The following is an 18,333-nucleotide window of genomic DNA, read 5'->3' as shown; positions in this document are numbered from 1 at the left end:
ATTTTCAGCTTCAGCTTGCAAGTGTCAGCCCCGTACAGAATAGCAGAGCAAAACTGCAGCCAACATTCGAAAGCTCACAAAGGTCAGAGCTCTTGGGAGAGTGGAGGAAGGAGGCAATAATCCATAGATCACACCTTAAGATCACATAGACCCAGGGGAAGTAGCAGAATAGCCCAAGTCTTAAGTGAATCCTTAACGTCCAGTACAATAGGAGTAAGCACCTTCAAGTGCTTTCAAGAAAATACTCTTATGAATATTATAATTTATTCTATTTTCATAGTATTGACAGCTGTATTTATTTCATTATAGGCATCAATAAGTTTTTCTGTTACACAGTGAGTTTTCCTCATTAAAAAAGTGTTGGTTTGTGTTTGGTTTTTTTTTTTTTTAAAAAAGGCTAATTGCTATCATGCATAAAAGAACAAGGGCAAATCTATTGTTAAATATCCCTCACAAGGTCTTTACAAATTTTCATGATGTACTAGTAATGCAAGAAAAAGAACGCATGATGGTCCAGAAGGTGTAGCTATTCAAGTACACTATTATGTTTCCAACCAAATTTTTTTTTTGTTAATAATTGATGGTTGTCTGCCTGAAGGACAGAACGAAGAACAAGTGGCAATAATATTAAATCACTGCTGAAGTGACATTTGTTTATTGAAGATTTGCTCTCATCCACCAATTGTGAGGATAAAGGTGAGGAAAGCAATGGACTAATGCTCTGAAATGAGAAACGAATTAGTTTCTACATAAAACTCTGCCAAAGATGAATGAAATCCAGTGCACAGCAGGGCTCTTCAAATTTGCAAAATCTGTATGTTAAAATTTGCACTGTAGTGAAGAACCACTAAATCCAGATGGAAAAAAAAATGCATTTTGAAAGACAGGTGCACTTGAACTGGGAGTGGGAGAGAAGCTAAGAGCTATTCAAAAGGGCAGCCAAAAATTTCCATATGCAGTAAAAGAAACATGTACAGCAGACTCCCTGAGCCAGAAAGCTGGAAAAGCTCCATATTAAACAAATCTAGAGTTCAGAAGAGGAGAATGGACAAGAAGCCTAAAGATGGAGAGTTTAAATGAGCGTAAAAGCTTAGCTTTACCACTCCTGAGCAACCTGTTTTCATTAATGAGACTTTATCAATGAAAGACACCTTTTCAGATTAACTTTTCTTCTGCCAATATTTATGAGCTACCTGTCGGCCAAAAGCAAGCGAGGCCAAGCCAAGCTAAATTTCAGCTTTGGCATATAAATGAATCGCAGCTTTACATACTAGCAATACCCCTTCCAACTTCACACGGCAGCAGCACCCTTTCCAACTGCAGCTATTCACCCCACTGACAGAAGCCAGGGAAGAGTCAGTAACCGAGTACCTCTGGGAGAAGAAACACGGCTTACCCTCTTGCTGATGTGATCATGTAACTGTAGGATTAAATATAGCGTACAACTAGAAATTTATACATATTAGAAGTGCATGGAAATATTTAACTATAATTTTGACCAGTTCTGAAGCCTGTAGAGCAGCTTGTATTCTACCTTGGCTGGAGTCCAAATGAAAAAGTGACACAAAAGACAATTCCTTAATAGCTTAAAACCAGTATCGCAATGACCAGGGCTTTCCAACTTCCTCACCTGCTAGAATGAACACACAAAAAAGGATCTTGATAGAGATCAATAATTCTTAATAAAATATGCTAGCAGTGATCTACCAGTTTAAGAATATACAGAAAGCAGTACCTGACAAAAATCATCCTTGAATTGCAGAAATGATTGCGCTATTGATTTAAATATCCTTTTATTACTGAAATTTAACACAAGATGCACTAGGTTGCAAAAGAATCAATGCCAATGACACTGGAGAAGCAAAGCAGGGAGAATATTGATCTTCCCAAGTTAAAGTCTGGTCTAAAGAAAGGGGTTTAAAAATAAAGCTAGGTTTTCCCTTAAGAAAATGTAGATAAGTGCTAGCTGAGGACAAGAAATGTTCAACCAGTCCCGATAGAAAAACAGAAGCAGCCACGTTTAAATGAGATACAGGTTTTGCAAAAAGCCCTATCAACGTAGAACAAACTAATTTCCCTAGGTTTTATTTGTATCAAGCATGAAGACTAAAGCTGAAAACAAGCACAAGACCATCAACATTAAAGAGCAAGAGGAGACCATCTTGAAAACAGAGCCTGCAAAGATCGGAAACAAGAAGCTATGAAGCCCACGAGCACAAGGGGCTGATCAGAGCAGTTCAAAGCAGGACACATGCACATACAAAGAACATACAAAGGTGACCCAAATAAAGGAAATGCAACGTATTTCCAAGGATGTTTTCAACCGCAAGGAATATAGCTGCAACAAAGCAATTTTACAGTCAGGGGCAAAGCAGTGCACATCTCTGTCAAGCAAGATAATCTATCCTATCCTGATCCTATTGTTATGTTGTGGTGAATTCCACTTATATGAAGAAAGAAAACACAGTGCAAAGCTCAAAAAGAGTTTGCAAAGCTAGTGCAAAGATAAACCCGATTTTCAGTATGAAACCACAATACACAGATAAAATGTACAGTGCTTAGGGACCGAATGCTTTACAGATTGTCGGTATTTACCATGAAATCCATCATGTAAACAGCAAGAGGCTGATGTTTCTTATTTGTCCTGTCAGCCACCATATGTCTGTATTTCACTGCTTCTCTACTGCTCCCAGCCTTTTAGCACAGTTCTGGAAATTTTATTTCTGTACATTGTTTGGGAGCTTTGTCTGCAATTCCACTTATAGACTGAATAAAGTAGAGCTAAGCTAGCCTTTTTTTTGTTTTCCTTTGTCTCTGAAAACCTGTTAAAAGATTTCCTTATTAATATACCGTAATTAATTTTTGTAAATACATGCCTTCAGGAGTGCCTTTCCTAAATGGAATAACAAAAAGCCAACTATCTTTGCCAAAGTGAAGTTTTAGATGTTCTACAGACCAGTGTTTATCCAAAATGCTCCAGACGAGATATTTATATGTTACTCTGGCAAATGCCATCACCCTTGGTGTCGAAGTTCTGCCACCAAAAATAGGCATTAGGGTTGAAGCTTTCAGTGAGGTCTCTTCATTAAACTGTTTTCACATCTTTTCCCTAATTGGTATTCTGGATTATGCAGTCTGGTTTTTTTTTTTTCCTTTAGGTTGATTTTTTTTTTTTTTTTTTTTAAATTTTTCCAGCTTTTCCTAGGCTCTCCCTCAGGTAAAAGAAAGCAAAGCTTTACCACCACTGGCACATGCTTCAGAGCGATTAGATAAATCGCTTGATCTTCTGTAGTCGAAGAAAGTTTTAAGAAAAAACTGCAGTTACGAGGATTCAAAAGGGAAGAATATAATATAACCAGATGCAAACACTTCACACGCTCCTGAAACGCTGCATTTGTACTGTCTCAGAGACAATCACCTTCTTCCAAGTTAAGCCTGGTCGCGACACTAGGCCTCAGGGGTACAGAGTGCGGCTGGAACACCAGGGAATGAATCAGGCAGATTGCAGTTTCAGGAAAGGGGATGAAGCTAAGTGCTAGCTGTAAAAGACTTCATTAAAATACGAAGGCACAGATGATCTTGGGCAGTCCACAAAGTGCTTCTCAGCTGGCTTTGCTCTACCCTCACTCTAGCTTATTTTCACCCTTGTTACATGGCAACAGTCTCACTTATAACTTGTACAAGAATATAAAAGAAAACTACAATAGGAAGCTGCCCTCCTCCTCTCTCCCCTCTTCATTTTCCCACTGCACCCATCATCCGGGCTTTGAAAACCTGAGCTACTTAAACTGGTACTGTCTAATTAACACCTTTTTATTCTTCACTGAAGGGTGTTAATTAAGTGATAAATTTTTTGAGGGCAGAAAAAACCCACCATCACTTTGTCCTAGTACTGCATTTTTACTTCATTTAGGATGGAAAAAAGGCAGCCTAATTAATGTTTAGTTTCTTTCCAATGCTCACCTTTACTAAACCAATTTGACTAATTTAAAATTAGTCAAATCTACAAAAAAGAGACAGCTGACATGCCAGCTGGAGAAGGGTGAAGACACCTCAATTCCATGGAAAGCACTAACATCCTGCCTGTTTTCACCTATCATCTAGCAGGTTTGATGGTTTCCAATTCTTTTAATTATCACTAGAGAGCATGGTTTTCAACCATACCACTGCTAAGAAATGGGTTTGGTCTTAATCACTTCACTGATAAGAGATGGGTTTAAGTTTCACAGTGCACTCCCTTGTCCTCTTGGCTGAGTATGACTCACCAGCTGCCGTAGCACCGGTAACCATCCTGTGCCGCGTCAGACCACCTTTGGCTGTGGTCTCCTAAACGCACCGCACCAGTTCCATGAACTAAAAAAATCGGCATTAATTTTCTTGGTCTGCTTTGCCCTATTCTTTAGCCAACTACAGAAGCAGCTTTAAAAGCAGCACTTTGACATTTGTATCTGATATTCAGATGAGCCTATACTGTCTATAAGCATACTCAGAACTGGAGCAATACATGAAATTAATTCCCGCAATCTCATCTTGCAGCTTTATATAGCTGAAGGTAGGTTATGACTTGCTACAGAGGAAAACATTACCCAGAGAGCATCATATAAAATGCATGAGCCCATGATGTAGCGTTAGATTCATTTCACAGAGAGGGAAACCTGAGAATTACTTTCTCCGGGTCCACAGACATGAGGATTAACATTTTCTGGATTCAGACCAACATTCCTCATTTCTCTGTGCATTAGAAAACTTGCTTAGTTTGACATGCAAAAAGATTTATGGACAAAGTTATTTCATTTGTTTGCTGAAGTAAAATTCAGAGAGTCCTTAAGTAAATGGTTTCAGAGCCTTCGCTGTTGCGAGACCATTCTGGGAATATGCCCCACATAGCCAAGAGACACTTCTCTGCACGGATGGATGGAGAAAGGACACACCGATCAGCTTGGGTTATAAATCAGAGAATTCAGACTGGAAAGGATTTCTGAAGGTCCTCTGGTCCAACTGCCTCCCCCTAAAGCAACCCTTAGATCAGGCTGAGGCCCTCGAGCTGCCCATTCATCTTTCCCACATATATTCACACCATGGATGCTTTTATTCAAGAGTTTCCTTTGAATAAAAAATAGCAATGGTTAACTTCACACTGCAATGACTTTCAAGTGCAACTATTATTTTATGGTGACTTTTATTGGCAAAACCCGATCTCAGTAACCATAACTCACTGAAAAAAAACATCAAAGCACGGTTCACAGAAACATTACTGGATAGAAAAGACACCGGCATGTCATAGCAATTACAGATACACACTTCCAATTTCAGGAAATTACTTTCACCCCAAATATATTCTCATTATGTAAACTGTTTGGGTTCAGAAACCTTCTCCAGGCACCTTTCTCATTCACACGTGATTTCACGAGTTGTGGACAGTGTTTAGAATTCTACTTTTGCAACAACCCCATACCTGTATGTTTGATACCATAAGGTAGAAGACACGGAAATAGATTCAAGTCTGAAATATCCGGCAAGAGAATAGTCAGAACAAGAAATTAGTATCTACTCCCTCATTTTGGCTCCATGTTGACGTCAGCCTGCTATAGTCACCTTTTGAAGTGTAGGAGTTTGCAGATCTTTTTTCCTAGTTCTTTAGCTAGAAAGAACAAAGTTCTTCTAGTTCTCTGGTATACAGTCCAAAGGAGTAACTGGAACACTGACTTAGGTCTTTTACAAACAACTGGGAAACTTGGTATTTCACTTAATTACTGGAAAAATGATGGAAAAAAACTGAAATACATTCCACAGTAAGCAAACTTTGATATCAACATTTAATTGCTCACTTTGTTGACTGACTCCTATATTTTTCTGCAAAGGACTTAAAAGTGCTGGTAACTAAAGCAGTGTTTTACATGTATAAACTAACTATTCAGATGTCACATGAGGAACAGACATGGGGTAAAAAGATGGTATTTTTACACAGGCTTGTCCCTAAAGTGTGTTCTGCAGTCCCCATCATAGCTCATTTTCCACTGAGTGCAAGCTCTATTTTCAATTTATAGCTTCTTCATTATGAAAGTCTGCTTTCTGTTTTAAGCCCATCTGCTTAGAGGCACTGAAGGAGTATAAACTAGAAAGCTCCAAGCCTCTCTGCCCTGAGTTTATTTAAAGTGATTCTCTCTGCTTTGGACATCCTGGTTGGAGGGACATTTTTAAATATCACTGCAGACATGATATTCTACACTTCTATTGGAAGCGTAGAAAATCCCTCATTTGCTTGTAACGCTCGGACCAACACTCTCCAAATAAACCATGGATCAACGGAGACATTATGAAGCTAGCTCTGATCAGTCCGAAGCACGCGTCAACTTGCCTGCGAAACAATTAATGGTATCCAGATCAACAGTAAGTGCATCCCTTTGTTCAGTGCCTTGAAAAGCATATTTCTTCATATTTCAAAGAAACCATTAAAAGATATCAATCAAGAACTACTCCTAGCCATCTTTAGAGTAGCTCATGTACACCGCAAGCAGCACAGAAGACGTATCCTAAACAGAATTATACTTAGCTATGTGGCATTTCAGTCACATGCTTTAAAAAAGACAAGTCTGGGTAACTTCATTCGGCAGTTCGCGTAGACCAACAACTTAAATACATGATTTAAACAAATGTGGGTGACAAAGCCATTTGTGCGATTCCAGGAGAACGGCAAGCTGTCCTCACAGAGGACACACATCTCAACTCAGGGCAACGCCAGCAGAATGCAAGCCAGTCTTAATATTAAAATACCTTAAAATCCCGAAGAGGTTTGTCATCATCACATTCCTGAATGCTACACATACAGCTAGAGAACGTTTCCCTGGGCTGATACAAACTGAAGGGCTTGGCATTGTAGGATTGATACAAGACTCAAGTGACTTAAGGCAGTTTTCATTCTCTAGTCAACTGATTAAGGATTCAAAGCAGACATAAGTGGTAATTAGGTTCACTAAGTAGCCACACTCTCCCTCTAGTAAGACCTTGAGCTATAAACTATTCTAATCTGAAGGCAAAAAATCCCCTTATCTACAGACACTTACAGAACAAACACTCAAACTGGCTATTGCTATCAGGCACCCAACCCGATCACCTGAAGGAGCTGGGACCGTTGCCCGCCAGCGTTGCCCGCCTGATGCTGGCGTAGCGCAGGATGCTACTGCCAAGCCTTTTTAAGGCTATATAATTGTGTGGCAAATGCTGCTTTTGCACGCCTGGTTGTTCAAAAGAAGGAAGCTGGTTTGAACGCATCAAGAAGCATTTATCACAAGAGATTTCCTTCCATGGAGAATTTGCAGACTAGTTTCTCTAAGGTTTTTCCAAAGATTAAGCTTGCATCATCCTCAGAAAAGGCACGCATTATTCTCCTTTTCTTTCTGTTTATGTTTCTCCCTGGCACAACTCAGGGACAAAAGACTTATAATCATCCATGCAGGGAGAAAAAAAATAAATAAGCAAGCCAGCATTTACTAGTTCTAACTCCTTTTTTTTTTTAGGTCACTACAGAAATATTATTGTTGTAGCTAAGGAACATACAAGAATTTCTCTAAAGCAAAAACACACAGAAGCACGAAAAGCTCCTGTATATTGGGGGGGGAGGGGGAGACAGGAAAAATTGTTAACAACTAGGCACCCACTCCCTGGAAATAAGCGGGAAGGAATTCAGCCTCACAACACTGAAAAGCTGAGTTACAGTAGACAGCAATTTAAATTTGTCCAGTGTTCACATGTAACACAGCAACTGAAGCCTGCATGCTAAAGACCTCAAAAATTTTTAAGACCACCAGATTTGCACCCTAAAGCTATTGAAAACACTACAAAATGTTGGTGAGGATAACAAAAAATATCTTGTGTTCAGATTAGTTATTTAAAATCCTCAGACTTGCCATTAGAGAGCTAAAGGTTTAAAGTACTCCTCAATTTTGCTTTGACCTTTCCTAATCCAACAAACACGTTTGAAAGGAGACCGATTACATTTCTCTTCAGCGTAAAGGAAGCACATACTGAATGGCAAACCTCTATCTTCCCCCTTTATGCATTCTGCAGAAGTACGAGCTGCTCTGTGTCATCTGTGATGAAGAAGCAGGACATTTCAATACACCGACCTTTTGAAAGAAATGCCCTTTACAGAATTGTTGGATTATGTAAGAGGTCACACAATCCCAGGCAGGGCTGAGAACAAGTCATTCAGCGAAAAAAATCCTTCTATATGCACAAGAAATGCTATTAGCAGAAGGTACAATACATTTTAGGTACAATACATTTTTAAACGTAAATCAGAGTTCAACTTTTAGCAGAGCAAGATCTTCCAAATAACAATATGTAAAATGCTGGTCCCACTGCAAGAGATGGGGTTAGAGGAGGAATGCTTTATTTACTTCAAAAGTTTATACCCTCCATAGCTGGAGAGAATTACTGCCTACCAACTGCTAACTTCAGAGTAAACACATCTCTAGCAGGTCAGATCTTGATCTCCCTGGTCAGACAAGCTATGCAGTGTATACAAGCAGCAGCGGACACCCAAAGACAGGCTATTCTCCAGGAGAACACCGTATTATATTCCAGTTACAGGGAAGAGGAAGGCAGGAAGGAAATGTATTAAAATGTAGCAGGGGCGCCACAATTTGTTTGCCAGACTCACGCTCCTTTGCAAACTAAGAGATGCTTGTTCCAAATTGCATTTTTGAATAATATTTTTCCCCAAGCCATTTCTACAGCGCAGTTCAGCTTCTCCCTGTTTTGACGTGTCTGTTACTCTAAGAACACGCCTTTGACCACAGGAAGGCTTTGCTAACTCAGACATCCACATCAAGCTGTCTACCAACACTTATCACTCGTATATAGGACATGCCAATAGAAATAGCCCTGCCCTCCCCACCGCTTTGTGCCAGTACACACAGCTGCATCAGGGTTACGTCATAAATCGGATCCTTCCTTGGACCGGGGGTTTGATCTCACATGGCCTACTGACACTGCTTAGATTATTAGTACGAAAATAAACTTGAGGGCAGCTCCTCTACAGCATCAAATATCGCTATTTATGATACAAAATTCAAGTTCAGTACCAGCCAAGATTAATGCAAGCCTAACTGGTGATTACCCACACTGTGCATCCTAATCCACACACAGAAATCACTGTCCTGCAGCCAAAGGCTCCTCATCACAGGGAGCTGAGCCACTGAGATGTCCTGACTTTGTCCCCACGCCTCACAGAAATTACGTGCTGAAGGGCAACAAAACCCAAAAAATGCCAGTCGTGGTTAAAGGGGTCCATTTCTGAGCTTCTGGATTTTCTAGCTAAGAGAGTCAGCCTTATAGCTTTAAACACAAGTTGGAGCTCTCCTGCGCTGATTGCCCAAAGGCTTCCCTACTCCTATTTATTTTGCAGCAAAAGCAGCAATCCAATTAAGGGCCAAGCAGATTTGGGCTCTTCAAGTAGGCAGCATAAAAGGGAGCTGACATAAAATACTGAGAGAAACCTGTTCCTTTGTTCTGTATAAAGAAAATTTACAAAACAACACCACCATGCTACCAATACTAATTATAGGGGGGGGGAAAACCCCAAGAAACTATATCTGCTATAAGGCTTCTACAAAAATGAAGGAAGTGAAGCCCCCAGCAGTCTTTAAACATTAATTCGGAAATTCTTCTGATTTTTTTTGAACTCAGCAGCAGTACCACCACATCACCAATACAATGCATTTACGCAGACAGCTTGATGGGAGTAAAAACTAGAAGCTTGAAAGGCAAGGGTTTGAGATTACTTCACCATAAAACTGATGAGATATGAAAGAAAAAAAGTACTACACAGAAGTCAGTGGCAAGATCCAGCGTGCCTGAACCATTAGGAGAACTCAAGTCCAGCCTACTCAAGATACCAGGGGATCCAGACCGACAGCTGAGATATATTTAAAAGAATGTTTAACTACACTTTAGAGATTTTGTGGTGTTTGAGAAGAGTATAAATGGCGACCTAAGCAGTCTGTTTAAAAATTAATTTGAATCATCTCCCTAAACTCAAGTGAAAAAGGTACTTCATCTACTTTACATCGCAGCACTGTTAAAGAGCTGTCATACTTAACATGATGATGACACTAAGAAGTCTTTCACATGCTCTTGAACCAAAGACCACATTTAATTGTGCAGTCATTTTACAACAGCATTAAAAGATGTTAAATACCTTACTAGAGACCAGACAAAAGCACTGAAAGAATTTATCCTGTACCAGGCCTTTAACAGTGGCGGTCATGGCAAGAATGTAAGAACAGGGCAAACGTAGCAATCTTCTGCCCGCCTTCAAGAGTTTGCTGCTGAGGGTCTTCCTAAACCAGAGGTGATGTTTTCATTGCCATCTTAGAGCAAGTTTACATTTCCACAAAGAAACTGAAAAGCTTTATTTAGTAATTTTCCATCTTTGAGAGGCAAGAGCTCTGGTTCAGTTTGCAAAAAGAGGACGACAGTGTAATATTTGGAAAACCCTTTGGGAACTATAAATCCACTTTTTTGTCACACTGAGGCCCCCAAACAGGAGAGCGGCAACGCAGGACGAGGCACACTTGTACTGGTACTGACTGGGCAGCCGATGCCTGGTTAACATTTGGTAGGTGCTGTTAAAAAGATAAATCATCTTTGCAGTTAATTTGCTGCCTAGAAGGAGCATAAATAAAGGGACAACAAAAAAAAGTGTGATAATGCTTTGCTGAAAAATGTGAATGTAGGCCACTGACAAACAACTATAACTCACGGACACTTATGTGTACTAAAAAGCCACACACCCTGTTGTATCTACTTAAAGCAAAATTTGAGAAGATGGGAAAGAGAATACTCTAAGCAGTATGGTATTCACCCATGCCCTTTTACAGTTCCTGTTTTGGCCATTATTTATAGCTCCTTAAAAGCTATTTCTCTCTGTCCTGTCATTTTTGCTCTGTTCTCCCAACTAGTTCCCTTCTTAGAAACCAAAACCGATTTTTTTCTTACTCCATATGGCTGAAGATTCGGGTCACTAAATTGATCCTTGTATTGCTAAAAATAAGAGCTTCGGGAGTCTGAGACCCAAAACATGCAGCTTTGCTTAAATCTATCTTGTACCCTCAAGTGAGACCATACGTTGCTACTGAGCACTACAGAACTTGTAGCAAAGTGCTGAAAAACCTGTCAGTTAAAAATTTAACAAATTAGATCTGAAAGCAAACCATCGATACTGTATATCTAAGTCTTAGGTTCAGTACCCTCAGAACCATGGAGAGATGCAAACTGTCCTGGCCACTTCAAACAGTTTGTTTCTGGAAGAAAACAGCCAAGAAGGGAACGCTGCATTACCACACGCTGTCCTCTCTATCAAAGTTACAGGGGAAAAAATGGGGAGAGTTGCACGGTAACCAATCTAAACACAAATAACACAATAGAAGGAAGGGAAAACATTTAGACTACTGTCACTTTTGACAACAAGCAGAAAAACTCTCACGGTACCAGATGGTTACAGCCAGGTACTCAAGCATCATTCGCAACCTTTTTGCATAAAAAAGGGTTGGCACAAATAGGATAAAGCTCAAATACTTCCAAAAGTACAAGGGTCAGAGGTGTTAGCACTTACACTGGAAGGGGAAATCCAAAGGTGAACACGATCTAAAGCATTATATGATGGGTGCTAGTCATCAACAGAAACACAAACCCAAATATAGTAGAAGGGAGAGAAGACAATTTTGTGAAATACAACTATTTTTGGCAGTTCTGAAAACACTGGTGTCAGACCAGAGACCGATGGTCATCCCCAGGCCTGTGCAAAGGGGGAAGCTTGTAAGACCAAAAGGGCAAGTACCCTGAATGAAGTAAGATAGAAATAACTGGCAGTGTTAGTTTCTAGATTATGGGGACCAAACAGGCACCAAATATACCACTTCTTAAAGCGAAATGAAGCACAAAGGGAGCAGCAACCTGAATGTATTTCTCTCAGTGTAGATTTAGAGCAACTGTACAAAAGAAAAGCTCTCCAAGTATAACTAAAATGTCTATTTGTTCAAATAACTGCCAAAGACAGTTCTTTCACCTGCCCTTTGGAAATATCGGCACCAAGTCCTCCAGTACACCTGAAACACACTCAGATTTTACTATTAGGTTAAATAAAAATCACTTGTTTCTAATGGGATAGCAGACAGTAATAGCTCTGCTCACTTTGCCAGACTTCCCCCAGCATGAAAACGAAGGGGGGAAAAACAACAACAAAAAAACCCCAGACCAGGCAAGCCCTAGCTTCCCAATATACATAAATATGGAAGAGTCCATCCAGAGGAGACTTCCAAAGACCAGGTGCAGGCCAGCTCTGAGTCACAACACCTCGATGTTCAGCTGCTTCGGGATTTTGAAAACACTTCCCCAAGGCAACTCTCTTCTAGTGAAGCGGTAAGCCTCAACAGCAACTAACTGCTGAGCTCACTGTTTATGTAGCCCGGCAGTCGCAACAAGAGGAAGAAGTTTGCTGCAGAACTTGTTTTACCATATGCAAACACTGAATAAAATAATATCTCCAAATTACGAGCTTCCTATTTATTTCCTAGAGTCATTAAGGTAATCTATCACAAGTGTAAACTAAGCTGCCTGACAGAGCCTACACTGAAAGTCTTCAGCTACAAACTCAAGAAACACAGGATAACGCATCATGCTCAGAATAAAAGTTTGCTTATTTGGCTACTATCTGGCTTAAAACTGCAGTTTGTACATCCTGTTACCATATTTCTTACTATATTAAATTCAGCAGACTTGCTATATATATATACACATATATATATTTATTTCCTCCATGTAATTCATTCTTGGCTTTATTTGATCTCAACCTCGTAACTCCCTCCTCAAACCTCATTAGAATATTTCTCAATCTTTTTCTGCTATAACACCTCCTTCCTAAATAAAGATTACACAGGACCGTAAGAATCAGTGGTATGGGGTGACAGTCTGAAGTGGCAGAGGACAACATCTGCTGAGGTCTCAGAAACTTCAGGCATCCCCACCAGTGAGGATCCAGAAGTTGAAGACTTCCTTCTTCTCTTACACAACACCCCAGCATGCACTTCATTATTAAGACTCAACTACAAAATTTTGCTGTGATAAGAGTTTTGTCCACTTGTAAAAACCTAAATTTTGAAAGAGACTGATTCGACTGCAAAGCTCCTCAATATCTGAAGAGCTGTATGCATAGATTTTGCTTCTAGAACAGAGTTTTTAGAAGTTTTCTAGTTTGATATGCAGAACTAAGAAGTATTTCAAGTTACATACTGTGATAAAAGTTTTTCTCATTTCAAATTAGACCCCAAAATGTGAATTAATATGTCATCACACTTCTAGAAAAATCACAGAGATATGTAATAGCATAAAATGTGAGAGTGGGAGTCAGCTGCTTGCAACCTTGGATGCTTAAAGCAAAGGAGAGAGGATGAAACGATATTAAGCTCCCTGTGAAAGGTTGCTTTAGGCAAACTATCTGTACATACAGGTTAGAATACCTCAAGCAGAAATTAACAATCAAAAGTACAACAAACAGAAATTTGTTGTCTTTGCTTGAAGATACATAGAATACAAGATCAACAACATACTGCAAAACTTGATTGTTATGGATCTTGTAATTCTTTGCTCTGTCAGCCTGCCTTACCTCCTGGTAACAATGATTCTAACCTGCTCAGGGAGTTAAAATCGGTCCATATTCTGTAACACCATGGATTTTTACCACCAGGCTACCTATTGGTGGGGTGACACCAATAATTCAAGGGAAAAATAAATCCTTGCACACACAGCAGCCTGGCTAATCTTGCCAGTCTTGTGCCCAAGACAAGAGACCAGCTTTCATGGTGCCACAGAAGGCTATGTATCACAGATCAAAGTAATCCCCACATAGCATTTATTTTGTCCTTCTCAATTATAGTTCTATCAATTATCTTTTACTGTACTGAGATAAAAAAACCCAAACAAACCAAACCAAAACAAACAAAAAAACCCCAGGTAACAAACCCACCCATATCCAATTCTCATGATGTCTTTCACAATCTCAGATCCTGTATCAAGGTACCTTCCTTTCCTTTCCAAGCCAGCCACCCTAACTTACACAACCATCTCCGGAGCAATCTTCATTGCTCTTTTAAGCTCTGGACTGCAATATTAATTTCGGATTTTCCTCAAGCAATAAAGTATCACATAATATTTTGAACACTTATGTCAGTCATTACATACTATGTTTAGCATCGCGGAAAGACGAGCTTCTTAACGTAACAGCGCTTGCATGAATTTAACAAGACTAACAGAAACAGTGCAGCTGAACTCCAATTTATAACTGCATTTAAACCAGTTTAGCACCACTTAATTCATTATTAGGAGTTCTGAATGAGTATGACAGGAATTAAAACACTTCTATGTTTACAACTTGAACCTGCTAAGGTAGAGTATCCTAGTTAACTACCACAAAGCTTTTCTAACAAACTAGACAAAAAAAAAATATTCCAAAAGTGATCAAATATATGGTATTTACTCGGTTTTTAAAAATGCACCCAAGCATCTGTGTTTTCAAACTCCTGCTGTACACCTTCACCGAACTATTTCAGTCTGTCTTTGGTCTGCCATGATGTCTGTTGGGAGTCTACCACATTGCCAGAATCCTTGTCAAGCTCTCTTTCTAGGCATTTAAGTTCAATTTTCTCTTTTTTAATTCAAAATATATTCTTTGTCAGTTTTATGAACCTCCCAGAATTAAATACTTTTTTTCATCCACTTCTACTACTAGAAGTTTTGGACTGATGGCATCTTTTCACATCTTCCCTTTTCTAGTCTATTATATTCCCCTTCCTCTTATTTTCTCATGTCTTCCAATATGCCTGATAGAAAATGCATTTAGTTTAGCTTTCCAAACAAATGCACAAGCTCTAGGGAGAGCCACCATGATCCCTACGTGTACTCAAAGCTAGCAATAATTCACAAAGTGTGGGAAGTAGTAAGTAGCTACGCTACTTAGCTACACTGAGTAGCACTTTGGCTCAATAGATTCATTAATGTGACATTTTAAAACATGTAAAACAAGCCTATACGAATTAGAGCAATCTAAGACCTTTTTTTTTTTTTTATTCAAACCAGAACAGGACTAATCTTCCTCTACAAAAAGGTCTCACGATACAAATCCATTCAGCCAGTCACCTACTGTCTTGGGCACCTTCCTCCTCCTCATCTAGAAAACTTGTTCTTTCAGAACGTCCCTGCCCCTGCTTTTTCTTTGATTTATCAAAAGGCTTCCAACCTGATATCAAAAGCTAACACAGTTGATATAAACATTGTGTCCCTGAGACTCCATCTTACATACTGAAGTTCCACCTATACCTCCAAAGAGCAGAAGACAGACACAATGCCTCTTCCTCGCTCCTTCAAAAACAGCTGCGAAGCAGAGATCTCTGCCATCCTACCCCGTTCCAACATCAAAGCCATTGAGAAAAGCATAAAGGCTCTCCTGTCCTACAGCTCTTCAACAGTGTGCCGTTTGGAGTCACATTTACTCAACATCTGCTCCCCAGGATCAGAGCCCACTGTTCACGCTTTCCCCCACGCATACACACCTTCCAGCAGCCGAAATACTACGCTGGCATGATGGTGCTGTTTTCCACTGCATTCCGAACGTGAATAGTGGGAAAAAACCCCAAACATCTTGCTTTCAAAAAACTTCCCATTCGTAATTATAGCAGAGATCTACAGATTCTGACAACATACGATGAAGAACCCTTCACAGCTTCAAAAGTTACTGTCTTTTTTTCTTGAATGAGTTCGCGTCAGTGCGTAAGTGGTGACTTCAACCACACGATGACCCAAATCAGCTTCAAGCTTATCAACAGGGCATGAATTTTTAAAAGTCTACAGTAGTTGTCTTACTAGGGGATAAATACTTTCAATACTTTACAAGTTTTGACATGGATACAGACACTCAATCCAGGTTGAAATTATATTTAGTTTAGACTGAATCTACATCAACACCAAAAAAAGACCATGTAGTACAAGACACCAAAAAAGCATTTAACAGAGTCAAAATAAATTTAACATCTCAAGTAAGATTTTTTAAATGCATGCAAATAACATTTCAGATAATTTTCATGATTTGAACAACTGGATATTAATTTGATATGGAGCTTTGATAACTCCCAAATTATGTTTTAACAGCCATTCTCCCTCCTCCAACTTTATACTCAGGTTTCATATTCTAGCATTAACTGGGGAAAGAAAAAAAAAATATCACAAGTCACTACAATCATTATGAAATACAGATAAACAGCTTGTTTTAAGAAGTTTGACTGAACACACAAAGGCTGTCCTCTAGCATCTGCGTGCAGTATCAAATAGTAAATCTGCACATTCAGGCCCTGGCTCCGGCAGCAGGAGAAGCACCTTAACTACTAGTGGGTTTCTGCGAACAACCTCAGCACAATTTGGCGTGGGCAGAAAGCTCAGGTGCATGGAAAGACTGGAAGGAGCTCCTGCCATCACATACGCCATTCAAAAAAAAGGATGATCGTAGCAATAAACTGTCTCGGGGAAGAGCTCTAAAACTGGATTACAGGTTGCTTTGGAAAGTTTGGGGATGTCAAGATGCTGGTTTTAATTCAACTTCTGCAGTACTCGTAGAAGATGGGTGAATGGAAAAGGGCAGACAGTGCCCATGTTTAAAATGGAAAGAGCATGGAATCGCAGACCAGTCAGTCCAATTTCAGTCGCCGGGAAGAACAGAAGAAATCTGCTTGGAAGTGCCCAAAAACGGAGAACGGCTTGGGGTGGGGGGAGGAGAACAGAGCTGTATCGCCTACCTGTGGTTCGATACAGCTTGCCCATGACAATCCGACCTGCTACTATAAAGTTAATAAAAACCAAAGGTGACTCCAGAGGAGAAAGAACAGACACGGTTTTCCTAATTTTAGTAAAGCTTTTAATACTGCCCTATACAAGAGCCTCATAACCAAAAATAAAATCTCATTAACGTAGCTTGGTGTACCATGTGCATGTTTTTTTATGAGATACAGTACATGAACAAGTAGATGGAAAACAGAATGAAGTAAGACCGATGATGGGCTAGAGGGTCTTTTGAATCAAAGCAAGCTAAAAAGTAGGGGTGGGTGCTTGGGAAGTTAAAATAGTACTTTTGACAACTGGGGAAAGACGTCAGAAGTAGGTGAGATGCCACTTAATAAGAACATCTAAGAACTACTTGGTTTAGGCAGTAAAGGAATGGAAAGCAGCAGTCCTGCAATGTAAGATCTGACCACCCTAAAGGATCCCACTGGACATGAGTCAAAAATGCTTTACAAATGGTAAGAAACCATTTGTCTTATGATGCAAATGGGAATGCCATATGCAAGACACGTTGAGTGATCCTTCCACTCCACTGAACCTTGGTCTGGTCCCAACTGGAAGCGGGTCCAGTTTTACACGTCACACTCCAGAAAACGTGACTGAAGGAAATCCACAGAAAAGCACAAGGAACAGCCAGGAAAATGCAACTTATCAAGAACGACCTTGACAATTAACCTGGAGAAGTACAGAAAGTAATTGCTGATGAGAAGGTAACACCCTCCCTCCCACTCTAAATTGCATGGATAAAAATAATAAAAAGCCTAAAACGACAGGAAAGCAGGTTTGGGTTAGATTTACAGAAGATCTTTCCAGCTAATAGATAAGCAGAAACAGCTTATCTAAATTTCAATCTTAACAGGTTCGTCAGTGGGAGCTGCAGCACCTCCAGCACTTGAAATTAAGAAGGGTTTGGATGCTTTGGCTTTACAATGTAAGGATGAATCACAGGCTAGCATTGTCCTTTACAATGCAAGTTTTTACAATTGCCTCCTCTAAAGTAGTACTTACAGGAAAAGAAACAGCTCATTGTGAAGGGGAGAATGCACCTCATTCATGAATTTAACAAGTAGTCGTCTTCATACAGTAGTAAGTTGTAAGGACAGTTAACTCAGTGTATTTCACCACTGAAAAGTAGTTCCACTGAGTCCCTTGCTTTGAACTGTTTCTCGACATAATTAAAACTATTGTTTGAAATGTCAGTGCTAGCAGTTATTGCCTCTTTACCTGTTAGCTGAGATCTGTCAGAATTCCCTCCAATTTTAGAGTGTATACATGTTTGTCATATTGCTGGTACTTAAGTTTCCTATGCGGGAGTTGTAGGAGGAAGGAGAATAGCAATGGTGGGAAAGAGAACAGAACTTTGAACATTTTCCTCTATGCTCAGCCCACACTCACGCTCCATAAATGCTGTATGAAACTGTTTCTTAGTTTTATCTGGGGACCATT

The sequence above is a fragment of the Fulmarus glacialis genome, unplaced genomic scaffold (genome assembly GCF_000690835.1).
Source record: "Fulmarus glacialis isolate BGI_N327 unplaced genomic scaffold, ASM69083v1 scaffold2546, whole genome shotgun sequence".
Lineage (NCBI taxonomy): Eukaryota > Metazoa > Chordata > Aves > Procellariiformes > Procellariidae > Fulmarus > Fulmarus glacialis.
This window is presented reverse-complemented; position numbering follows the sequence as displayed.